This window comes from Echeneis naucrates, chromosome 15 (genome assembly GCF_900963305.1).
Source record: "Echeneis naucrates chromosome 15, fEcheNa1.1, whole genome shotgun sequence".
Taxonomy (NCBI): domain Eukaryota; kingdom Metazoa; phylum Chordata; class Actinopteri; order Carangiformes; family Echeneidae; genus Echeneis; species Echeneis naucrates.
The window spans coordinates 6,405,495-6,432,081 of NC_042525.1; positions in this window are offsets into that span (position 1 = coordinate 6,405,495).

Consider the following 26,587-nt stretch of genomic DNA (forward strand, 5'->3'; position numbering starts at 1 on the left):
AATGAAGCTCTACTCTAATTCTATTTTCATGATGGCTGGCTCATTCCTGCTCCTCTCACGCTCTGCCTTTTTTTTTTTTTAATCTATTACTCCCTCTGATACCGTCAAAAGCTTTCACCTTCTCCAGTCCATTTGACTTTTCTCTTTCCGTGTGCTACCAAACTATCAACAAGCATATACAGCCTTGAGAAGCGCAACAATTTCATCTGGGTTCTGTGGGATAAAATCCAGCTTTAATCAGTGCAGGTAGGGACTGACTGCTCCGTGTTTTTCCCCTCCAGGCTTACTGTAGGTTGTGTACTCTGTCTGATGAGAGCATCACAAACATATAAAAACCCGTAAAGTCTACTTGACTCAACAGCTTCTAATACCAGCTGTCAAACATTTCTCCCACAAAAGTCCAACAGAAGACTCAACATTCAACCAAGGGCCTGTTAACCAGTATTTCCAAAAGTTCCCAGCTCTATGTGGCCTTCGGATTCACAGTTTGGGGGTTATGATGCATTTTTCTATTTTAATTCCTCAGAATACGTACATCATGACATCATACTCTGAATTCACGGGCCCTTGCTGCTTAATACGTGAACACCCTCAATGCTTTATGTCTTTTAGAAGCTCATACAAGTTTAAATCACCGCTTATTCTCTAGACTTCAGCCTTTTGAATTTACCATACACGCATTGTGTCAAGTTAGTGCTAAAGTTGAAGTTGAATCAAAAAAGAAACATCAATGCTGTTGTGTAGCCTGAAGAGGTTTTTTTTTTGGGTGCATCAAAATGCTTCGGAGTGAAAGAACAGTTTCCATTTAGAGAGGTTCAAGGATGGGAGTGAAAAATCGTCTGTTGAGGCCTAGAAATAGATAATTCATTAGTTTTTCTTATAAAACCCGACTTTTAGGCAAGGTCTGTATAAATTTAAAATATGTTTAAATAAAAAAAAAAAAAAAAAAAGCTATTTTCATCCAAATTCCTCTATAGCGCCAGGCAATGTTTATTTGTTTTGACATTGTGCAGTCAGCTGTCAGACCGACGACAAGAAGTAGTCATGAGGTGACAAAGCTTATATGAGGTGATGCAACATGGTGCACAAACACAGCAAAAGTGACCACTCACAACGCACACACGGTAAAATTGAAAGGAACAAATTATCATTATAATTAATATCATTCTGAAATATTGAATAAAGTCAATTGCAATACTAATGGTTACACTAACTGAATTTAAATGAATACCAAATAGCTTTTATTAAGAGCATTCATTTTGCTGGAAAAATAAGTGGCTTCCAAAATGATGTCTCTGAAGCTTGTAAACATAAAGGACCAACCTGCCAATCAGTCCTATCTGCTTCCCATTAACAGAGACTTTAAGACTTTGTGTTATTTTTCTTTCTTTTTTTTTTTTTTATTTGTTTGTTTTTTTTGTGCTAGTTGACTTTGCAGTCCAATCCGTTCTTGGACTTCTTTAGTGATTTTAAAGAAGAGGTCTCCCTCTTTTTCCATTGCCCCGAGCTGTGTCGTCTGTCAGTGGGTCAATCAGAACTGTCACTCATAGGCAACAACCGGAGCATGAACTGGTGAGACATCTAAAATGTCACTGTCCCCTCACTGACTCCCAGAGTGAGCCCCCCCCTCAAAAAGAAAGAGAAAAAAAAAAAACTAAACAAAATAAAAAATGACAAACACGACGGGGACGAAATTTCAGTTATCAGCTTATTCTTTCTGCTGGTGCTTCAGCCCCCCCCCCTTCAATTTTCACTTTACTTCCTTTATCATAGCAGCAAAAAAGATGTGCTGTCAACCGATCTCTGAAAATGTAACAATAGGATTTCTCAGCGTTTTTCATCAACTCTATTTTGGATGGTTAATCATGTCTTCGAATTCTGCCATTGCAATGACTAGCCCAAATTTATGGGCTTTAATTAGGATCAAAGGATTTTGAGCCAGTCAAAACTCAGTTGGAGATCCTGAAAGGTAGAGTAGACTTTGAAGTGCTTGGATTCCTCTACAATGCCAATCAGGCCCTGCAGCTGAGATGAAGGAAATGGGACCTTGCACCCACTGATTTGGCTCTCATTGTCCAATCACATCCACGTGTATCATCAGCATCACACTGGGATTCAGCTGAGCTTTGCATAATATGCACCATTTGTTCAGCGTCTTACTTGTGTGTTTTACAGTTAGATTTTTAACAAATGCAAATGATTTCCACACACACACATATATACCTGCACTATTTGTGAAGTTCCTTGATGTAACTCTGATCTGATGTCACTCTATGATTTGGCGCTATATGACTCAATTTAATTCTATATACTCTTGCTGGAATAATTACTAATTTCAGGGCACTCATTAAGCTCATCAAAGTGGACACAGGCTGTGCGATGGTTATTCAGCGTGAAGAACCCATCTTCCACAAGGATTATATTATCTTCATGTATACTTCACTGCTGCCAGATGAAACTGAATGAAAAAGCACTAATGTTGCGATGTGTGTGTGTGTGATACAGAGAGAGCGAGTCAACACTAGCATGCACACCGTGTCTTCAATATGGCTTTAGTGGAGCTCTGATTCACGTTCGATAATGCAGTCTGTTATTTTCTCCTCATCATGCTGAGGAGACCGTTTCATCCCTCTCCCCTTACTCTAATGCTCTGCAAGTTTCAATTAGGAGTCATAATTACTTTGCTCTCTGCCCAGTTAAAATGAGTCCATTCCTGGTGATGACAAAATGACACTTGTGGGTGTCTCTGAATTTCTATTAAATACACTCCAAAGCACCATTTACAGTTTGCTTCTTAAGGAAGAAAAATATGAAGATTATCTAAATAAGGTGATATCTAAAGAACAGCATTAGCTTGAAATTAAATAGGCCAACAAATATTTTATACCGTCGACTGCAATATTTGTGCAGGAGCTATTTCGTCCTGTGCAATAAGTAATTAAACTCTAAAATCTATGAATCGTTTGTTCTCCTACTTAATGAAACAGACTGAGAAAGCTGAAAAACAGCACTGCTGGTTTCTATTTAAGATGAAGGTTCAGTCAGAAACATCTTTAGAACCAATACTTTCACTGCTCAGAGAGAGTGTTTGCAGAATAGAGAGTTTTCTGGTCCTTGAAGTAGCCTTCATGATGCTACAAAAGGCCGTTGGCTCAGAGTTACCAGAGTCTGAACTCTCTCTTCTCAGTGGGAAACACAATTGCCAACAGCAGAGTGGCGAACAGTGCAAACAGGATGTTTCCCTTGAATGATGCCTTCTCGAGGAGTTAAAGAAAGAACTTACTTTTGCTGCCAGATGAGAACTCGCAACTGCACGTGTGGTTACTGGCACCCTTGTGTCTCTGGAGATTGGCCCAAAGCAAGTGTGAGCTTCAGATCTAAGTCTGAAAATCAGCACGACGGCAGCTTGTATTTAGAGTGGGGGAAAAAAGAAAAAGAAAAAGGGATATGCTCAGCACGAGTTAATAAGGCAACACTACTCTTACGGTTACACACTGTATTGTAACTGAAAAAGCTTAAAAATGATATTTAGAGGTGGGCTGTTCATTAGTTTGGTGGTTCATACCATGCTGAACTGACGTGGACACCATGACGCTCCACAGCACTGCGTATTAAATGACCTGCACATTTCTAAATCTGAGGTTAAATTCTTTTGGAATAACATGGGTGGCTTTAGGAGGAACACGGCTCTCCCCTTCTAAGCCGGATCAGACTGAAAACGTACCTCTCTCAAAGAACGGCTGACATGAGTAAATAATTGTTGATGGTGCCAAATAAAATGATCGAAGACACAAATCAGGGAATGATAACTAAAGGCCTCTGGTTAGAGGAGAGCAGCACGAGAAGACCCAACGCTTGAAGCCTCTGCCCCCTTCTGATCCTGGCACCAGAGTTATTCAGACTTTACCTCCCAGGACAGGTGCTTCTCATGGAGGTGTAATCTGGAAGAGCCTGAGCGGAGCTGCAGGGGAGACCTGGACAGGCAAAAGATAAACGCACCAGAAGAACATGCTGCCCTAACAGGAACCATTAAACAAGTATAAAACATAATCCTAAATGCCGAAGTAAATGGTTTGATGCTTGCTCGCCTCTGGACATTGACATATCAGCATTATCAAGGAAACAACTAATTCCCAGGTTTCCTCAAGGATAATATCAGGAACAACGTAGCAGGATAATAACTCCTCTACTACAGTGCTGTTTAATATGTGTAAAATTAGCAAACGCACAATTAGGCCTTCAGATCATATTTTTATCACCAATCAATGCAGAAATTCATGTTATTTATGGTTCGCATACATTTCCTCGCCACTGTTGAGAAAAAAAGAAAAAAAAAAGGTGACCTACACTCCCTGTGGGCCTATTTCTGACACTTACAAAAGTTCTCAAACTTCCCAGCTCAGACTAAGGTCGTTAAAAAACGCTGCCTTCTGCTTGGAGGCAGAAAAATGTAGCATTATTTTTGGAAAGATGACTTTTGAAGCAAAACTGTTTTTTTTTTTGTTTTTTTTTTGGGGGGGGGGTGTATTTTAAATCTTCCAAGTCATTCTGGCTGCTCTCAAAATTCTGCCGTATTCACATCAGATGTACCAAATGTTCAAAATCTGGGTCCACTTGTAATTACGCTTCCTGCTCTCACACTATCGCTTCGTGATCCATTTTCCTTTCCCCCAGTCATCCAATTTCCCACTGTGGCCCGATGTGAACCAGGAAATGAGAAGAAGCATCAATAACACAGGGCTAATAATTTGTCTAAAAGTCCAAAAGGGTCTTTGAACACTGCATAGGAACATATAAGTATAAACTATTTCCGTATAGAGCTAATTTCTCATTGTTACTTAAAAGTAGCAACGTGACTAGAAGAAGAGTGCTTCTTTAGGTCACACTTAGATTGATGATATATTTGTTATTTTCCCTCTTTCAATGATATTTTCAAGTACTTGGGTCAAGATTTATTGTGTTCCATCTCAAATTGGGTGCTTAAGTGCAGCTGGTGAATTGGTCAGTGACATATGGAAAAGCACTACAAGCTATGCTTAAAGCTTCCCAGTGATTGTCTAATATAAATTTGCCCTTTTCCAAACAGCCATTCACAGGCCATCTCATTGCATCTGTGGAATGACGGAGAAAGGTCTTTTTTATTGATATGGAGCATCGTGTGCCCTCCTTTCCTCGGGGCAGAGTTGGCATAGGCATATGTGACTCATTAATCTGTTAGATTGGAACAGTCACAACATTCAAAAAGCCACGTCCTCCTCTCCCAACGTGTGATTTCTCAGATGAAACAGCTTTCTTGGGATGCGGAGGGGGGAAAGAGATGCGGTAACTTATGTTTTCAATTACAAGGACATTCCATATGCAAGGTGCTCACCGAATTCTGCATCTGACTGTGCTATTTGCATGCACATCATCTCGTTTCATTTGTCACAATCAGATCCACGTCTACAGGGAGACGTGTATCGGCTATATCCCCACTGAAGGATTTGCAGCTTCTTATCGAAAAGAGTGGATATGAAGCAATGTTGTTGGTTACTTTAACTGTGTTTTTGTGTGATGACTACTTACCATATTCACCCGGAGTGCAAGTTAAGGAGGATGGAAGTGTGGTTGCAAATGTTGCGCATATTTTAATAATTTACATGGTTGAATTCAAAGTAGCGCACCTTTGATTGACAACATCAAACAAGAAATCTAAGAACTGAAACAGATACTTCGCAAGGTGGTCAGAAAACTGCAAAAGCTGCCAGTTTGGTTTCCAAGGGTTCAGCGCTGGCCACCGTTTGCTTTGTAAGAGTTCTTTTTGCCAACTACTGACATAAAAAGGCTCCACAACAAAATCCTAATAACAAAAATTCACAGACACATTTCGTTGGAGACTCTAACTGCCACATAGCCAACAGAAGCTGGAGATAGGAGGGCACGGACTCCTGCAAACAGGTCAGTGGATTTAATCCACGTCCCTGAAAGCCCAAACATCATGCATTATCCACATCCAGCAGTGTCCAATTCTAAGTAATGATGTCAGTGACCAGCCATCACTCACCCACTGACAGAACGGGTTTTATCATTGCTTTGTGCGGTAAGTTAGAGTTAGTGCCTTTTGCAGTTTAGAGTCAGTGGAAACACTGTCATCCTACACCACAAAACTCATTTAGAATCGGATACAGTGATACATTTTGATGGCAGCTGGTTTCATCAGGGTCAGATTTCATGTTAGGCGAGACCGGCACACGCATACCCGATGCAAATGTCCATGGCTCTCTGCGGAGGAGTCCGGTTTATGGAGATTATAACAAAGTATGCAGTAAGCTTTTGGAAAAAGAACTTATTGATTGCTTTTGGCTTTTGTCCATGTGGGCCAGTCTGCTAAGAATGCATCCGCAGCACAAACTGTAACCATCTCATATTTCTCTCTTGTCTGCTAAGTATAACTGCAATTCACTTTTTTTTTTTTTTTTTTCTCTCACCACAGGTCCAGTGGAGATGCAGCATACATGAAAAACTGGAAATGAACAACTGATGCCTGATATGTGGAGAAGACTCTCATTCTCACTTGCTCCCTGGTCCTGTCCCAAACCTGATTTTCTCCCCAGATGGTTGGCTCAGTGAGCTTCTCCAAGTTTTCTTACTGTCTCCTCCCAGTCCCTGGTGTTACCGATGAATGATTTCAAATTTCAACAGCCTTTTGCTGCTATTATAGGGAAGTCAATGGAGTAGTCTGCTATTGCTCTGCAGAGCATTAAATCTTCTGTTAGCGTCTCTCATTACCACAGGATGGTCAAAATCCCATTGGAACGCCTGACAAAGTGGGATACTATGTCCCCATATTGCTGCGGCCCATGACAAGCTTCCTGCAGACAGAAACGACCAATCAGCTCATTGTAACAGTCTTGATGACTGTTCTTTGAAATTTAATTTCTCCGTTGTAAGGCTCCAAACTGGGAGACTGGCGTGTATTTAATGACAAGGCCATTAAATGCTTGGAATTGAAAATGGAGCAGTTTTACTAGCAGCCACGGGAGATGGTGATGTGGTGCCCAGACTAACCCCTGGCATTAAGCTGCGAGGTAAAGGAAGAGAGACCGACAACCTGAACATCCAAGTACCTGATGGGTGGCAAGGAGCCACTGAACCATTGTGGTAAGTTCATTCATTTGCTTCTCTGTCCGCTTAAATCTGTCTTCCACCATGAACAGTGTCACTCAGCTTTGAGCTTTATGTCTCTGCTGGGTCCATTTATGTGTGATTGCAACTGTGAAGCGGGTGACAGTGTCTCTCAAGTACGGGACGATGGCAAGGACTGGCAATGTTTGAAAAGAGGTTAACAAGCTACCTCTAAAAAAAATAAAAATAGAAGGAACAGAAGAAGTAAATAGCGCGATCACCGGTCTAAGGCTTAGCTTTTATCCAAACAGACAGCAGAGAAAGCAAGACAATGCAGATTATTCACATGATCCTAGAAGTCATCCGCTAGCAGGTTGTAAGATTTAGCAGAATCTGCATAACATGAAACCTGTGTTTTGGCGAAAGAATCTATTCAGCGATTCCATCTTCGTGCATTGGAAAAATGTGTCAAAGCACATAAGTAAATTCTGTAAAAGTTCTGCCAAGTGCTGCACCAGTTTGTGTGTTGTGTTTTTTTAAATTGTAATTTATTTTCGCAGTGTCCAAGATTGTTAATTTAAAACAGTTTGATGTCTGTTGTGGAGTATGGCAGCTAAGCAGCTTTCACATTTTGCCTTTTGACAGTGGCTAGTTGTCTGACAGGAGTACGAGATACAAGAATCTAATTTATTTGATCTCCTGAACATGGGCGTGATGAATTCTTAGATGATCAAATAGGAATACGCACTGGCCATGTCTCTATAGAGATTAGTTAGAAATGAAAAGAGATGAGATTGGAGGGTTGGTTGAAATGCACAGTAGTGCGCTGCGTGCAGACAGAGGAGACTCAGAGTCGTGCAGCTATGTATACTAATGCCACTGAGCCCCCCCCCCCCCGCAATATCAGCAGCGGATGAAAAGGTTGAGCGAATCTGATATCTTACCCCATGTTGCATTGACTCCTGTGCCTGGACTGACTACATGCACGGACACTGATGTCTTAGAGAGCAACAGCTGCCCTCCCTCGACACCCTCCATGATCCTTGTAGCTGTTTTTCTGTGTCCCTATAAATAAAGAATAAGCGCGTTAAAGATTTCTCACGGCACCACAGGGTCGGCCGTAAATAAATCGTTAGATTATTTCACAGGGTGCAAAAATGAATACCTATATTTGTGGTTTATCTTCTAACCTGACAGCTTGAAGAGTAACAGCCCATATTGAGCAACTAGCATCGCTGCTCTTTTCGTCGTCCATTCATAAACCTGTTCAAGCATCACTAAAATGGCCTTCAGTATCAAGTTTCCATAATATGTCATTCAGTCATTATGTGCAACGTTATGACGATATGTATGGTGAAATATGAGTATGCAGCATATGCCATTGTCATACGCTCTCAGGATTGTTTTGATGGAAGTGATGATGTGAAAGTAATTTGTTGTTGGAGAGGAGATTACACTCCACTCTTTGACAGGTGAATCAATGTGGACTCAGGACAACCCCCTACCCTCCTGCACCATCTTCCCACACCTAACCATCTTCATTTTTAGTATTTACCATTTATCTTCGGTCTGTCTATGGATTCCCGACAAGTCCATTAAGCAGGAGACACCTTAATGGCTCTCCGTTGATGATGGAGAATCCCTTGTCTGATGAGAAAGGTGAAAAAGACTAAAAGTGTAACATCGTTTTGACCTTTGGGTGTATATTCAGTCATGGAGATGGGTGGGTGAGGTGGATTGGCATCATCACTCTCCCAACTCCCTAAACTGTCAGAGATTAGCTGGATGAAGTTCGTGGAGATGTGAGGTTGTTCCGATTTTGCTTCTAAGTCGTTCTGCTAATGCAGTGTGAGACGGCAGAGAGCAAAGCTGCACGGTTGTTAAAAAACACCAGCGTTTTCTAAAGTCAATAATTTTTTCACATCCCTGCTGCTCTGTGACTCAGTGAAGTGGACTGGTTTGTCTAAACATATTTTTCAAGAGCTGATGAAAAGATGCTCGGGAAAAGAAGAGACGATGCTTATGAAAAACCTTGAGTAAAGACCGAGAACAAGGACAGAAATGTAGTTACAGAAAGACAGGCATCTGGGGCTAGAACAGAGAAAACACGGGAAAAAGCTGCACGCGGACAAAGAAGGCCCGTAGTAAGGCAAACTGGCAGGAGCCAAGAGCCATGGCTGCGTACTTTCCACTACAGATAACAACATCACCCTGGTTAGATCACAGGCCCCGGTGATGGGCTGGAGGCCCAGGCAGAGATTAACACTGGCGTTCAGGTCTTTCTGGGCCCTTGTCCCAGCACTAACACTTACAGAATGAAAACACTACGGGAGCACACAGTAGAAGCCAGACAGCCTGTCCAATGAAGACTAAATGATCAGGTAATCTGGTTTACACGGCTGCTAAATGGTAAAGACCTCCAACGTGCTTGATAGCTGCCAAAGGTTAACCCTGCTGCACCTCGTTGTGATGTGGAACTGTGGAGATAAAAAATAAATCAGTTAAGCTGAGACGCACAGGACCCAAGACAAATACAAAACTGTGGGGATGAAATGTTTACCTTGTGTTGATGAGATATAAATTACCAGCAGATTTTTATTAATATCCTGGTTTTAAGGAAAACGAGCCTCATTTCCTGCAATGGGTCATCCTCTCTCATACTTCAAAAAATACTGAAGTTACTACACAGACAAAAGCCCCAAAGGAAGGAAATTTGGTAAAATATGGGGGGTGGGTGGAAATTTATCAACACTGACAGGCAAAGAGATCACTGAAGTGTAACCACAAGAAGATGGAACAGAAGAGACAGATGATATCACCTACGCTGCATTATGTTAAATATGTATGTGTACATTTTCCAAGACTGAGCCCATCATAGAAGCAGAACACGCACATTGCGCCGTCCGCTGTAGAATCTTCCTCATCATGAAAACGATCCGTTTCAAACGCCAGGTAATATCTCAAGGTCGAAGCGAGTTAGCCGCGAAACTGTAGTGGTATCGACAGCATTACACTCACATCTACAAGCTCCCTCCACACAGCACAGCAATGCGGGCTCGAGGAGCTGACCTGAAACGCATTACCTCGGTAATGGTACAGCTGTAACTGATGGCCGTAGTTGTTGGCAGGCACTCCACATGCTGCAAAACCTGCACTCACTGGGACCCCGCGGCCATTAAAGTTAAATATGCACTGTCTCACATGGTTCACAGCTCAAATAAGATCCAATTCAAGTATCCGAGAGATACCATTTAAGCTTAAGTGTGCGGTCCTGCTGTGAAATATATCACATTACGTTATAGTACATGTTATTTACAGAATGCATTCATGGAGGTAACCCAGAGTAGACTTACAAATAAATCCAAGAGGATTGTTAACCACAAACAAACTTTAACCAACTACCAAGTAAAAATGACGAACTAATAATTGCCTGTACACTTCCCAAATGAAGTTATATGCGACAAATTTGGTTTGCCAAATGTGTTTTGGGGGAAATACAATTGCCGGCATCATAGTTTCCAAATTAAAAAAAAAAAAAAAAAAAAAGCATGAAGTCAGGAAAATTAATGAAAGGGGAGAGAATGAAGATTCATAGAAAGCGCAGAGGCTGTCGGTTCGCACCTTGTTCTCTACTAAATCACCCGACTGAGGTTTGGAGAGAAGACTCCGGTTTGAATGCAAATGAGTTAAACATAAAACATAAAAACCATGAATCATCGCTTTATTTGTCAGGAGTTAATAGTGAAGCGAAAACTAATGAAGTACACAGACAGCAAATGTTTTGCACAAGCATTCGTTTTCAAAAATGTAGTTCCAGTGACATTCAGCTTTCTGATGTAATCCTGGCAGGATTACATTTTCCTCCAAAAGCTCACAGAGCTTGCTGATATATTAGATGTATGTGAACATAAGTTGTGGGGGCAGAGTTGTAGTAACTGATGCAGGAACAAAAAAAAAAAAAAACCGCCGTGGCAGCAACAATCAGTCCATCTGTTTATGCACTGATCATTTTTATTTAGTTTGACGTTGGATGATCACACATGGTAATGAAGCACGAAGGCTACAGTTTTTTTAACTGAGGTGAGAATTTATATCCGTTGTTGTGGGTTTTTTTTTTTTGTTTGTTTTTTTTTCTACCCAGGTATTTTTGTTACTGGACATTTACCAGCTAATCGCCGTTTCCCCAAGTACTGTATTTATTTTTTTCTTTTCGGCTGTATGATAGCAGGGAAAGTGCGTTTTACCATTGAGAATTGAACAAGCCCAAGCTTCAAGAGTTCAAACGTTCAATACCACTGACACACAACATTTACAGAAACTGGATGGGCGCATTAAATATTTCATGTGTTCAAATTGGAGGCGTGCATGGAAATGAAATCATGAATACACTTATCTTAAACTCAAATCGAGTTACCCTTAGATCAACATGTATGACCCACTGGGAGCGAACGCTTAGTTCAGTGCAGAGCACATGGTTCAATGCTTTTTGTCTGCTGCCTGTGATTGTGGCTGCGTGAGTCTGAGAATTCGCGTCGCCTGGAGAACGGGTTCACATATATCTGTGTGCTTGTCAGCGTCTTTGTATTGGAGGAAAAGACTCAGCAGACAATGACTGAAGCTCCTCTCTCCTCTGAGAATATCGTAGCTAATAACAATCCTTGAATTTTGAGGTTATCCCATTCAGTCACTCATTGTCACTCCACCAGATGCATAACTGGGCTGCGGGGAGACCCTGGTTTAGCTGTAGGAGCAATTTGTTCCTCCTGTTCATGGTTAAGACCTTAAAGGAAATCGTTCTGCTGGATAGGGTTGTTAATTGAAGATGTGATGCGTGTTTTAAAGCTTCAAACCTTCAGTCATCAGTCATTCTAAAAAAAGCATAATGAGATAGCTATGTGGAGAGCAGGCTGTGATGCTGTACCATCTGTGCTCTACGCCAAAGGGAGACTCCTATTCACACCGCTGTGATTTCCTCTCCATCCCAGCCCAAGGTGACTGACATTTACACAGTGGCAGTGCAACATGCTCAGAGAGCCATAGCTGAGTTTCTGACAGTAGGCACAAAGGTTTTGACAGGACACGACCCCACTGAGACTGCAACGTCATGCTCGCACCAAGGAATGTGCAAGATTCAGCTTTTAAACTCCCACCGAAGTCGCCAAATGAATGAACAGTTAACTTTAATTTTTCATTCTCAAGAATAACTAGTATTTTACTATGCCTCACTTTTTGGGCAAAAATAGTAAACTAATAGAAAAACACAAGCAGAATATTGCCGCAACATTTCTTTTGAACCCCTTTCAAGCAGACATTGACATCGTTGTGAAAATGTGAATGAAGCATTACAACGGGAATCTTACGAACAACGACGTAAGATGTTTTTTCTCCCTTTCACTTCAGAATAGTGAATACATTTGAGAACACGCCGTCAGCCCCTTGAAACCTTCCAGCATTTAGAGAGGACTTCCACTTTAAACGCGTCAGGTGGCTAGCCCCACGTGTGCTTGCTTTGTGTTCTTTCCGCTTTTAACATGCCGTTTCATCTGCAACTCTCCCGCCCTCGTTGCTTTGCCTGTTAGTCGTCGCACAGAGAAGAAGGGGCCCGGCTGGGATTCGCTGTCTCCCTGTCATTCTTCCAAATGCGGTGAATAAAAAATGACCACGTAGTGAAAACACACAGCAACAGGTAGGCTAGTTTGCAACTTCAGCACTCCCGGTGTTACCTCATGAATTGAATCATAATGCAGGAGTCATAAGAATATCTCTTTCCTGCTCTGCCGCTCTACTCGTGATCTTCGTTGAGCCTTACCATACATTGAGACCGGCTGTTGGTATTGCCAGGTTTTATGAGCTTTGCGTGACAGCTCTCCTCTAGCCCGTCTCTCTGTAGCTACCTGATTCTAACGCTGCTTGACACTTCTGCTGATGCATAATTCAGCGAGGAACTAATTACCCTGGCAGCTGGTACAAAGAAATTTCCTCCCTGCCCTACTGTTGCGGCAGCTCCTCATACTTTGTCAACAGAGAATTTCCTGCTACCGGGCAGGGTACCACACGCTGCAAAGTAAACTACATCCTTTAGTTAAGTATCCGCTCTTTGAATGAAAGGGAAATTGAATTGCTCTCAAGATTATTTGGATGAACACTGTGACAAGCAGGAAAATCTACATGTGAGACACGGATGAATAAAATATTCATGGCTGTCTCCACCTACAAAGTGTGATCAAAATGAAGGATACACTGCGGTGGCTGTTCAGTATCAGCGAGTTTATCCTTGTTGATTGTACTTCACTTATAGAGAATGTGATCTCCATTCACATCAAACAGAATTTTTGCATCGACCTGTTGTGGATGGAAGATGAAAACTGATTTCGAGTGCCGTTTGCGACTCTCCATAAAAGCTTAATTTGGGTTGCATCTGTTTCGTCCTTTTTTTTTTCCAGGGTAGATCAAACAGCTGCGATGCCACTTGAAGAAAATGCTGAAGCTCCATCAATAAAGAAACGTATTAGTGGTGATTACACCTTGTCTTCCAAAATAATTCAGCCATCCAGAAGAGGTTTCCTGCAGCTGGTCTTTTCTTCCACAAAATAGTATAATTATTATTCACAGTTCACATGAACACAATTCCTTACTGAATATGGGGCAGTGATTTTAAAGTCTGAGTATTTCCTCCCGACTGCAACTCATCCTCGAGCCAGAGGACCCCTGGAGCTAATGCCACAGCAGTTATAACTGCTCATTTGGATATGCATCAGTCATGCTCCAGGCAAGTGGTTAGAAACACTCATCTTCCCCTGTGAAAATGCATCATTTTGGTTTAAAAGTCAAATTAGCTGATTTAATCGAAACACGAACAGAACTGACGAATCATAAAAAAGACACTTCCCATTTTTACCACAACGTAGTCTAATATAGATATGGTTTCTATCAGAATTGCAATATTAATTAGTGAATAATCACTGGCTCATGTTGAAGTCAGACTATCCAACTTTAAAATATTAAGCAAATAAATACACTGTATTCAAAAATCAGCCATGTGTTGCCAAAGAGAAAATGTGACACATATTGATTCCTAATGCACCATTAGCTTAGTTCATAAAGTGGTAAATACCATTCAGGATATGCTGTGGGGGTGAATGTCTTGCACTGATTGGAGCTTGATAGATAACTTATTTAAATGTGGATGTAATTAGAGCTCAGATATTTCGAAGCAGTATCACCTCAAAATTGTTCATCAGCTCCCAACAGAGACACTGTGCAGCCGCACTGCCCTCTTTCAATTTAAACAAACACAGACGCACGCACACGCACACACAAACGTTGATAAGCTGAAATCAAATGAGAGCATATTAGTCAAAAAGTCAAGTTATTTCCTATCCACACATACAAAGAATGCATTATGTGAAAATTGAATGTGAACAGGACGTTCTTTGGCTGTTTTTTTTTTTAGTATTTCTCATGCTTTCATTTCATCTTATTCTTATACAGATTTAGCAGGAGGTGGAGATGCCTGCTACTCCTTGCATAGAACTGACCCACTATATTGATTGATTTTTGGAACACGTTTGCTTTGTTAACACAAATGTTAACACGTTTTTACCAAGATGCTCACAATGACAGCGCTAGCAGCCAAATTTTTAGGACGTTCACCAATGTAGCGCCATAGGTTCGTGTTCAGTCTGATGACACTGGACACAGTTAAAAGATGAGCACAATCATTTGGATGCATTATCTAGACTTTTGATATTTATTTCAATCCATCCATCTGACAAACAGACTGGACTCTCACACAAGTAAAAGGTGAACCATGCATAGAAATACTACGAGTCAGGGGTTGTTTTTTTTTTTTTTTTCGCCTTTTCCTCACATGACAAATATGATTACTGACACATCCAGTATCAGCATCACTGATGGTCTGCGTGCAGACATTTTCTTTTCTTTTATTAGAATGTGGGGTAGAAACTACTAGTAGTCATGAAGAGCATTAACCGCAGAAACTGAAACTTGGCATGCTCATTTTATTGGGCAATAAAAAAAAACAAGGATGGACAGAAGGTCAAGAAGAAGTGAAAGAAGATGATGAGTATATGATAACCGTCTGAGAACAGATGGGATTGCACGGGCTTGCGGTTGACTGTGGAGGTTAATTGTTTATTTGCTCCAATGGCTGTGGTCTGTTTAGATTATTGTTATCAGGAGGGATTGAAAATTTGCCAGTCGAGGCCTTCAAGAGAGAGGCTATCTGCAGGCTGAGCATATTGCAATATCTTCAAATATAAAAGGATGAATGCTATTAGAGGCCCAGTGTGATGCTCTGAGACACCAGAGGCACTGGCAAGTCTGAGATGTAAAGAGTGTGATGCTTTCAATTTTTTGGCAAAGAGATTTTGACTGGGTATAAACCTGCAGGCTCAGAGCAATGATGTGATGAGAGTGACAGTTGACAGCTTGCGGAGCGTGCAGGTTTTGCTTGCCTTTACGAGGTGAAACAGTGCCCAGTGAAGTTTAGAACAGAATTGACAGAGGGAAGTAATCAATCAATCATCTAATGGAAAGGATGCTCAGCAGAAAACTCGTTAGTTACGCTTGGAAATCAGAAAGTGGCGAAAGTGCAGGCTTTTAACAGCTGATGTGGCCGTTTTGAACTATCGCAATGGCGCTGTGTCTAAATAAATGTGTAAAATATCACAAGCAGCAGTGGCAAGCGTGTCGTCACCGTGTCATTCTGCCAAGATGTGTTTACATCTCACTGTTAATATGTTATGGTATTATTTCAACACATGCCTGTTAGTTGCATAAGATCGTCAACACAGCGGCACGTTGGCTTCAGAACTGCTCCACAGCAGCATCGACAGCTGAGCCAGGCCCGTAACTCCGCACCGCAGTGTCACATTATCAGCAGATCGCTGGAATACAATTAATCTTGGTTATATCCACTTAAAGCCCTCCTGCTATTTCATCTAATGATGGAAGGCAGCCCCCCCCCAATCTCCCCACCCTGTACTGTGTTCTCATGACAACAGGCTCTCCACCCAATACCGCCAACTGCTTTGTTGCTGTTAGCTGCGGTGAATTTCAGGCTCTCCCGGCTCCCTCTAGGGCTCACAATTGCAGGAGAGGAGATCAAAACAACCCACAGTCGTAGCATTCCTGCAGTTGCCACTTCATTACAATAGATGTTTTGAGCATGCGGAACCTGAATCTTGATTTTTGTTAAAACAAACAAAAGGGCGGGTGAAGCCTCTCGACTATGGGCGTTAATTTCAAATAATTGAAGTTGTCCTTTATAGTATAACCTCTCAATGTCTTGGGGAAGATGAAAGGGCTTAAACCTACTTTATATACTCTCTTTTCCTCTGGTTGGTAGATGAGCTTAGTAAACAAAAGGACATTAAGCCCGTCTTGTGCGCTCCATGTGTCTGCTATGCCAGATTAGCCGGTCCCTGCCTCTCAGCAGAAGATGGGCCCAGATGCAGAGCTTCTTGTTCACACAGAGTGAGCTAAGAGGAAACACATCATTTGACGAGGACAAAAAGCCTTAAAGAGAACAAGGTCGTTTGCAGTCAAAGAGAAGCACAGCGTTAAAGTGGAAACGTGCAGAGTAGAAACTACCTTTCAAATTAAGGTCTCCTCTCCCGCGTTGATATATCAGCAGCTCAGGGGGACTCTATATTGTTATGACATATGGAATATCGTATGGGTAGAGCTGCTCGCCAGTAAATCTTTTGAATTTGCGAGGCTTCCTGCAGAAAGTGTTCCTCCGGAGTGAAAGTGGACATTTTCTTCAGCACCACTGACAGAATCCTGACAGTTCTGTGTGAGCTGTTTACGAAGCCCTCTTTGCCTCTGTGGAGTGAAAGCTTTTAGAGGGACATATCCACTCCATTAAGACATGGCCATGGCATGGTTGAAGGACATCAGAAGATGCTCTTTTAACTATTTTTCCATTTCCTCCCCGCTACAAGAGGAGAGGAAGCATGTCTGCCCATCTTATTTTTCTGCATGGTCATCTGCCCTTAGCGACACATCTGTTTGTGGTCTCAGTGTTAAAAAAAAAAAAAACACGTATGCACGCCTTGATGACGCCACTTTGTATCTCATCATCATCAGTGCAGGGGAGCACCACTCACCACACATGCAACTGTCTCACTTAGATAATTCAACATCACGTTCGCCATCCGTCTGAATGTCCCTCATTCGTACAATCCACTGCACTAATCCGCCCCGCGTTCGAACCTCATCCTCTCTCATGGCCTTTTCCCTGTAGCCACACACACACACAAGCCAGGGCTTTGCACTGTCAGCTTAAAGTTGGATCACACGAGGTTGTCATTGTGAAGATGTGATCAAAGCAGCTTGCACTAGGCCCAGATGCGCCATGCCAATAGCATACCTTCAGCACGACTTTACACTGAAAGATCTCAGAACAGCAGGGGAATGCCAAATCCTGCTCATCTATAATACAGTACACGGTCTCTCAAGTGCTACCAGCAGGTTGCTGATCTTCTAGGACAGGCAGAACAGGAGCACAGAGGTTAGGATGAGACACATAAATAATACAACCTATGACAGTATTAGCAAAATGATCACTCATATGCTTATGCTCTTACTGAAACAGGGTATAACACTGCAGGCTCACAGCTGAAGGTTACAGAAAGTATCAATTACTGCATTTATACCTTCACTGAATATCTCAGACACATAAGGAGGCAGCTCCACCTTGCTTCATGGGTGCTAATTTGAGCAGGAAAGCCTGAGCGTTGGCCCATGTCGAACATACGGAGACCAGGAAATTATTTGTGCAAATCGCACACTATAAAAAGAAAAACTAATAAAGGGGGCTTAGTGAGGCAAGCTCCATTTTACAGTACATTACACCTTCAGACAGTGACAGAGAGAGCATGAGAGATAGGGTAGGGTTAGGCAATTGGGTTGTCGATGAATGTACCCAACTTCCTCACTTCATCATTCATCTTGGTCCAAGTGGTGTGCACAGACTCGACTCCTGCAGCCTGCAAGAGCAACTGAGGAAGTCTCCAGCATGCAGTTGTACGGAGCCTTACTTTATCCCTTGATAGCAAGCAGCGGTGGGAAATGAATGCCAAGCTCAACATCTAGATTTAGAACGTAAATGATGGCAGACAGCTTTTTGCTTGAAATATTTTTGATTTTATTAACTTAGCCCGTACAACAGATGACTATTTCTCATCACAGTGGCATTTGCTTTAGAATTACCAAACAACATATCCAAACCTTGAGAACAAAGGAAGGCTAAAATGTATGTGCATATGTTTACATGCAAACACAAACCTTGACTTGTCCATTCGCTTGGAACTTCGCCTCTGTAACTAACAGTGGTTGATTAATGGAGGTACCCACTCTTGCCCGAGGAGGAGATAAGCAGGCTATCGCTGCACTAAAGCCTTTCTGCATGACCTTGAGAGAGCACTGTACATGGAAATGGACCTGGGGCTGCTATTAGCTGCAGCCCCCTTTCACTTAGCCCAACTCCAATGTCGAAACTGCTGTCTGCTCAGATTCACGTTCGCAACCTCAAGTGCCAGCGGTTGAGGAATCGCAATGGAGATGTAGAGAGCATCTCTCAAAAATGCATCTTCCCAGAGACTGCCTGAGCAAACGATTTTCAAAGGGTTAGTTCACCGCAACAATGTCTGCTGCTCATCGAGTTCCATTTGCTCCACAGTGGTCCCCGTTTTCCGTTCCCACCCGTTTCCAGGCTACGTGCCACACTGAGTCCAAAGATTTGCGTTGCGTCCACAATTTGGGTGGTGCTACCAATGAAATTCCACCGCTCCTGATATTTGAGGCCACAGAGAGTAATAGAAAATAACAGAGGCTGCTTTACGTCCATGTGCACACAGTAAGACTTTAAGATTTTAAACAGATATTTTCAAAAGGCCTGAATGGTGATATTGTTGTGAGCAGCAGCCGTTGCTGCACAAACTATAGTTAGACTTGGTGAACGTGTTGAAGACATGCTTACTTAAACTGAGCCCGGTGTGAGGATATGAATGCCTAGCTTCAGTTAGGTAGTTACGTTTCTTCTTTGTGCACAAACTGCATATTGCTTTTTGTTCGCATGCATCTTGCCCTTGATGATTCACATCAAATTCACAAAATCTCCATAAAATAGCCAAGATGGAAGTTTTGTTTCACCGGCAGCAATTTCAGGTTTTGTGATTATTGTTTACTGCGCCTTCCTTGGGTTTGTCAGATTTGTTGTCAGACTAGAGCAGTTAAAAAGGTACATTATTCTGAGCTTCACTGCCCTCAAAGAAATGATACCTTCAGTACCATCTTGTTATAGAAAATGTGCTATCATATTTTCAGTCTTTGACGCAGCATCAGATTTTCTTGACATCCCTATAGGGATATAATAGATATGAGAGCAGTTTCCCTCTTCTTGTTTTTAAATAGCCATTTAATTCTTCCACCTCACTGAACCTTCACTGAACAGTCAAATCATTTATAACATTTTCCTCATTTCTTTTTAGCTGTTTATCAATGAGAGGACGACATTTCAGGAAAAATTTCTGTGGGTCATAAAACAAGGTGGGGGCAAAAGACCTACACGGTCACCGAGGTTAGAGGTCTTGTTGCCAGTGGGGTCCATCCACATGCCCAAAAATGACAAAGGCACTGACTGTGCAGACGGACCCCAAGGCTGCAACCCTGTCAAATCTGCACAGACATCCATCACACTTCGTTTGCATACAATAATTCATCACCATGGCAAGCATGTCTGATTCTTTCTCTTTTTGATTTTTTAAATTGGGCTCTGAAAGATTATTTTGGTTTTACTGCATATGCTCGACTGCTTCCAGCAACAATATATATATACACTAAAGAGTCCTGTTCTAACCACTATATTGCAAATCTCTCCAAAATTGCATTCTCGCAGAAATATGAAGTTTATGTTTATCAGAGGGGACGAGCAAATACGTGTGAACTAACAGCATAAAATAATGATTTGATCATTTGTTATTGTGAGCAACAGCAACAAGAAAAACTTTTAACATATTATCTCAAGCCAGAGAGGCAGGTTGCGAATCTGGCACAGTTAGAGATAACATTTGTCAGCATGTTGTGTTCCAACTTATAATCACATAACTGTATGTTTAATATCAAAACAATAAATGAAAAATGGAAATAAAGTGTGATGCTGAGCAGCAGCCGTAGTCATTTTACCTTCTGCGCCAAGCAAATAGCATTCATCAAATCATTTAAGCTTCGCTCCCAGTGGGACACACTACGTCAAATAACAGAGCAGGCACAACAGAAATGTCACACCTAAAGGTCAAAGTCAGAGTGATCTGAAAGTGTGCGTTATGTTCAGTGGCTTAGACTTGTCATCATTCACTTGATCAATTTGGAGCTGGTGTCCAGTAATGTCCATGTCTCACTGGCCGGTTCTATGGCTGATGGAGGGTTTTTAGCCGTCTTGAATTTATGACTTGCTACTTTGAAATATCCTGCCAACTTTTACACGTTCTTTAACAGCAGTGACGCGTGTTTCACTTTGTCTATTTCATTGTTCAGTTTGTTTTTTTTTTTTTTTTTTTTAAGATTTCACTTTCCTCTGCAGACATTTTTGTGAAAGGTGCTCGCGGCTGGAGTAAATTTCCATCCAAGCCAGGAATTGAAAAGCAGGAACTCATTCATTGGGTAATAAAGGCAGAGTGGGTTTTAGCCTGCCAATCAGTAGCTTATTTTAGTATGTACCCCGACACCCCAACATCCCTCCTCTGTGTCTCATGGGCCTTTAACATCATTAGTAAGCCCACGTATTAAAACTGTGACGCACATGAACCATACGTCTGGCCCTAAGCCTGCAAACTGTTCACCATTTCTTTGACATGCACGTTATCACGCACTGTTACGGCTCCTGGATACGAATTAAAAGCGCAGAATGAGAGATTTGTGGTTCTTTGTGTAAACTCAAACTTGATGCTGTAAATGTACTTTGCATGTATGTTGCACCTGAATATCAAACCCCAGTGGATTCTGCAGCTTCCCGCCACAAAGCGTCTCACCTGCTTTTCACAGATGTTTCAGCTGACTCTAATAAGACGCTGCGCTGTGTGTTTTTCATGTAACCGAAAGGAGCCGCCTCAGCAGGAGAGCCGAGACGCGCAGCATTATCAGTCAATTTTGAAAAGTCCATTGAACTAATTTTCTATTAAACATTTCGCTCAAATAGACAAAGCCTTATTTTACTCGCGGGGCCATGAGTCGTTTTATGTCCTTTAGAGGGATGGTTCAGGTTATTTAATGCGGGGGTTGTGTGAAGTAGTAGTGCAAGCTCAGTGTATTACCTGCAGTAGATTTGGATCAGCATGGTGCCAGTTTAGAGAACCAGCCAGAAGCTCCTGCTCAGAGCCTGCACGACGTGATGGCAGAGGATAAACACATTTTAGACACTTGTAAAAGACGCCCAATGAAATTATTCAGTATCCGTGTAAATGTTCTTTTCATCTGTATGAATTGTGCTTTATCTTTTTATTCAAACACTGTGAAAATGAGCTCTCTCTGACTCACTCAACTAACCCAAAGCTGCAGTATAGCAAGGCCCATATTTTAATTCATCATTTGAGTACCAAAGGAAGGTCTGAATGAAGGGTACATTTCAACAGATATCCGATTGTTTTGCTTCGCGTCAGACATGAAATTTTTTCCTCCTTTTTCCATCCAGCCGTGGCAAGTGATACACTAACACTATACATTACTCACACTAAATAATTTGAACTATCACTTTATTATTTCTCACAAAACTGAGTGCGAGAGTGAGTAAGTGTCTTATCTTGGAGTGACGAGGATTTGGTTTTAATTGCTGTAAAACACGGTAAACAAACAAACGTATCAACATTCAAAGTAAGCAGCCCATGACAGCACAGTCCATGGTTCGCTTTCCGAGGTGGCTCGTGATGCATGTCATACCCTTCTCTTTCCCTCCGCACGCATCCTGTTTCTAAACCATCAGCTGTCAAATTTAGACAAAAATATCCAAAATACCCCGCGACCCGGAAACGGTTAAGCAGTTGAAGATGAATTAATAAAAATCCAAAATAAATAATTTCTTTAAAATAAATAAATAAACAAAAACCTCGAGTGTGTGATTCTGCAGGATCCTGTATTATTATTCAGCAGCACTGTCTGCAGAAAAGGTTTGCCATCCTGCCTGGCAGTGCTCTGTTGGCTTCCAACAGCAGAGTGACTGAAAGGTCAGCGTGTCTGTTCATCTCACAGCATGAAACAACAGCAGCAGCAGCGTAATATCACGTGAACAAGCTGTGCTTCAAACATTACACAATAGACATACGATAGATCATGAAAGGCCCTTATCATTCATCCGTGAATGGACCGATAAGAATAAAGTGTCCTAAATGTTAGTACATACTATCTGCATCGCTTATGTGCATAGAAGGATAGAATCAGACGTTCCTCCTGTGGCTGTGACACGCTCTGCAGAAAAGATGACAGATTTTTTTTTTTTCTTTCATTCGATAGGCAGTGTGTGATATCTTGATTTTGTTTGACAGATAAAAATGGTATTGCATTAAGAAATGCTCCGTTGCTTGGGATTCACATGCACTTCTATTAAACTGTCAGTGTGTAAGGAAACCAAATGCATCTGTCATTTTCGTACCACGGACAAGAACCCTTTGTTCACAGAAGGATCCTCCATTTGCTGCTGCCGCGCATGGGAGAGACGTCTCCAACAGACGATTCTCACAGGTAGTCTGTTCTAGGACACAGTGCGAGTTTTGCAATAAAGCAGACTGAAACCAATAAGTCTGTGAGCTGTCGATATCCGAGGAAATTTGGCCTGTCTTCCCTGTCAGTGCTCTTCAAGGACTGCTGTGGAGCCGTTTTGTCGACTTGCTTTGGGGGATTTCGGCTTTCAGTCTGGTGTAGACTAGTGCTCTTTTTTTTTTTTTTTTGTTTCTAAAAATAACTAGTTGGTCACCTTGGTCTGTGTCATGAGGCTAACATTGAGTGATTAATGAATGAACGTGAATAACAATCCCTCATGATAGAATCAAGTGAATAATGCATTTATTTGGATACAGTTAAACTGTATCTGTGCCGTGTGATTCTTCAACTACAGATGCTGAAGCTGGATATAAGATATTTCAGATATATCCGACAGTCTATTTTGAAAATGTTGAATAATAAAAAAAAAGAAATAAGAGCCCATTACAAGGACTTTAGTGTTCGTACAATCCTCAAAAAGGAAACTAAGGGCATACATCCTTGCATCTTCATCTGCTTGAACCATTTCCGAAAGCGCAAACAAAGGCAAGAGTCACATCAGCGATGAGTAAGAGTTTACAGCTGAGGACGAGCTGATTGTCCCGAGAGAGTCAAACTACCAGCTGATGAGTTCCCAGCTGCCATGCTCCTGTTACACACTTACACAAACAAAAACTCTTCACTGTCCACTTAACCTGAGCCTCCAGGGATAACCCCATACTTTTAGATTAAGTGGCTTACTATGAGCTGGTTATCAAGATGAATCGGCCATTAAAAATAAGTAGGCCAAAACTTATCACTGAAGGAAGATGGCTGTTGCAGTTTCCATAATTACATCTGCATGATCGAACAAAAAATGGCCACTATTGTGCAGTGTCAAATTTTACTTTACTTTGTTGAGTAGGAATGTGAGAATGGGAAATTTATTATTATAAAAGTTCATTGTCTCTCTTATGTTGTGTGTTCGTAAAAACATTAATTATACTAATGAGTCAGAATTTGTGCGCAAGCTTAAAATATAAAACATTGAAATGTTTAAATTGCTTTATTGCAATGTAGCGGGTTCCTTTCAGGACATTAATAAAGCTATTACAAGAATTTCCATCAGCACTTCCTTGCAGAGATGTTCTTATCTCAGACTCTCCCAGCTCGCAAAGAGAGGACAGAGATGTCTGTGTCGTGGGCTATGGTGATGGAGGGAAGGAGATGAAAAGCGGACTGAGAAGTCGATCATAGCTACCTCCAGTCTGCCTTGGGCTATGCCCTGAGCCCTGATGTGATTGCCACCCCATCACCCCACCCCACCCCCCCTTGCATGTCAGACTCCTGCAATCTTCACACACAGCTCTAATTTCTTCTGAGTCCCTTTTGCATATTTCTCATGAAGGAAAGTTTTGCTTTGACTCATGAGCTGCAATTCACTTGCAAAATGAAGCAATTTTCTTTTCAGTTTTGGAGGAGATCTTGGAATGACTAGTATATAGTTTTCATCGGTTTGTCTGCCTCTTTGGGTGATGATCTAATCTTTACTTACCAGATCCATATTTGACCACACGTCCTGACATTTCTCGTCTCTTTTGACAGCAACGTTAAAAAAAAAAAAAAAAAAAAAAAAAAAAAAAAGGTGGAACAGACCAATATATTTATGATGCCTCTGTATTGTTGTAACAGTTGTAACTCCCTGCACTGTTAATTTGAGTTTGGGAGGTCTTTGTAGCTGTTTTGTGAACACAATATACTGTATGTTGTGCAAAGTAAAATACACACTATAAAAACTCTTTGGATTGCTGACCTCTCGCTTAATCTGTCATTAACAAGCAGACATTCCCAAATGAATGAAGCTGCCAGGTTAAACTAATTTTGAACTGCATCGGCAACATCCAACCTCAACAACAAGTAAATGTATTCAGGCATTAGCAAGAAAATCTACCAAGTCAGAAAAAGTGTGAAGATGGATATGACATGGATCCAGACAGCGATCAGGCTGCAGAGCTGCCCTGTCGCACTCAGAGAGCTGAGATTTTAACAGGTACTTGACAAGAGTTAATAAAGGCGGGCAAATAAATTACATGAAAAGGGAATGACATGTAGCGCTCACGAAAGTGCACCACCATTCACAGGGAATGATTCGGCTCTTAAGAGCAGGAATTGGTCTTCCATCAGTCTGCTGATGAACTCCTCCACAGACCTTTACTGATCAGCAGAGGAGGCGTGTTTGTTTGTGCCGGTGCATCTGTTGGTTGTGCCACAGGCGCTGGATTTGGAATGTTAACTAATGTTTTGGTATCTTTCCACACATCAATTACAGATCATCTGTGCTAATGAGCTTCAGTTTCCTTCTGCGGAGGGAGATAAATAAATAGAGAGAGAGAGTGCTTTGCGGGTGCGATGAAAAAAATTTACATGCACAAGCAATTGATTGTATAATTGAACTTAGATATGTTTATTTTGCCGCTTCAATACTCTTACCTACTTACTGAGGTCTGCAAGTAATTGCTCACAGATTTGAAAATATATCCCTTTTTCACACTTACTTACAGAATTTATAGAGCTAGTCGATAAGTAAAGAAAACAGACATCCTCGAACTGTCTGATTGGAAACACTTGCTAAGCAACAAAGGAGATGCCCAATTCTGAAATGTGGCAGTAAAGCAACTACTTGGATGCCAGTAAATGCCAGTAAGAAGTTATCCAGCCACCTGCAATAGACTTCACATATTCACAACTTGGAAATACTAAAAGAGAAAAAAAAAGGCACTCTTAAAGCTTTTGTTTTGTGGACCTTGAACAGACTAATGGAATACAAATAATTCAGACACAAAAGTCAGACTTGAGTTTTATAATCCCAGTAGATCTGAATCAATTGTACTTTTGGTATTCAGGGCTTCTGTGAAATGAACCAAAGAGCTGAATTTTGGAGAATTGATCCAAACTAACAAGGTACACCGTGTCAATCCTGACAAAAGTTTAAACATTTATAACATTATTTCTGTTGCAATGCTGCTTTGCACAGACTTAAAAAAAAAAAAAATGTTTGAGCTTCATGCAGAAAAACACGGAGTTAGAGCAGCATGATTTTCATTCATCTTAACCATCTCATGCATAGTAGTCACTACAGTGGACAGCTCTTAAAAAGCTGTTTTCTTGATGTCACATTTGCGCATCAGTCTCTACAGTGGATGCTAATGTGTCACCCCATACACTGCAACCCATTAGTCAGCCGTTGTGGGTGGAAAAAAATTTAATAAAATAAAAAGTCAAAGCCATGATGGCCGACAGAAGGCCAGAAGTACAATGCAGGGAAGGAATATCTGTCCATTCCCTCTATTCTAGGAAACCCTTGCAGTAAAAAATAAATAAAATAAAAATGAGGGGGAAAAAAGTATGTCATAGTTTTTACATAAACTTATTTGCTTCATTGTTTTGATAAAAACATATTTCATAAGTTAAAAGTTGAAAAGCACATTGCCAAGTGGACATGTCTCCAAATCCTTGGAAAATGAAGTAAATTTTTCTTTCTTCATGCCTCAAGTGTAATAAAAACACTTAGGGAACAAAATCCTGAGGGAGGTTTTCATAATTCATGCATGAAAGGGCTGACACTTATATCATCCACCCTTCATCAGTTTATAGCAGCAGCATACAAAAGTTTTCCAAGTCAGAATGAAAGACTGGATACTTCTAATGATATATTGACTGCTGGACT